Source organism: Nannobrachium achirus (assembly GCF_963921795.1).
Source record: "Nannobrachium achirus genome assembly, chromosome: 2".
Lineage (NCBI taxonomy): Eukaryota > Metazoa > Chordata > Actinopteri > Myctophiformes > Myctophidae > Nannobrachium > Nannobrachium achirus.
In genome coordinates, this window is record NC_137811.1 from 33,602,307 (window position 1) to 33,603,519 (window position 1,213).

A 1,213-nucleotide genomic window follows, 5' to 3' on the forward strand; every position below is an offset into this window, starting at 1 on the left:
ATGGTTATAGAATACACTTTTAAAACACTTCCGGGGCTAAACCGGCGCATGTACGAGCAGCACGAAAGACTGTGTTCGTTCTTCACTCGTGCATGAGCCGGTTTCGCTTCTGCGTGTTTCAAAGTTAATTTTCTTCTTCTTTGGTGGTATTTTTGGAAAGTTCCATGGCGGACTTTGGTAGAACAGAATCTAAATGATAACATGAGCAGTGTTTTGGACTTTGAGGACAGATCTTTGATGTTGTTTTGCTGTTACTGTTGGGGTCTCTAATTAATTCCATTCATCAAGTTTTTCACTCACTCTGCGTGAGTCAAAGCCAGCAGGAAGGTAAACAATAGTGATAAAGTCATTTCTTGGGTGAACTATTCCTTTAAATCCACAAATCCCTATTCACTCAAAAAAATAATCTCTCAGTTGAACACATTTTAAATGTGTGAAACTTTTCCACCCATTTTATATGAGTAAATTTATATATGGGATATATGTAGTCCCAAGTCAAATCTACATTCAATGCAATGCATGTTGTTCAATTAGTCCAACTCATTTTCATTAACTTAAGCCAAGTTAATTATATGAACTTAATTAATTTACGTTTGTCCAACTCAAACAAATGTTAACGTAAATGTGTTGGTTCAACTCATTTTTATGGAATTAAGCTAAGATAAATAAAATACTTTTACATTTACATAAGAAGAGTTCGGTTTCAGGTTTTCTTCCGGATGATTTGTTTCAAGTTTTACAATATCAACATACAGATGCATAATGGATATATGCAATAGCAGTGATTATTGAATAATCAGAACATTTAAGAGAAAACCAACGCAATAACCTCAAAGTTACCATGAGTTCTTCTCTTTTAGCCTAGCATGGGGAGGGAGCTCAAGCTTAAACTAGCAGCCTAGCAGTTAGGGTTAGGGTTTAGGCTCAAATACTGACAAATCAAATTCTGACATATGACAGTCATCTTGCCAAGGCAGACACATTGATATGATACATTTAGCATTTTTAGCTCCCGAAAGCTTAAACATTTCCCTGAAAACCTAGAAAAATGCTGTTCCCAGCATGCTTTGCATAACATGTGACCAACTTATTTGACCAATCAAGGGAAAGGGCTGGAGTCACTTCTCAGATCTGTAAAATGTACTTAATAAAATTGAGTTGGATTCAAACAATATTCTCAGAATGATTTCAGCCTTAAAAACTACTCAATAAA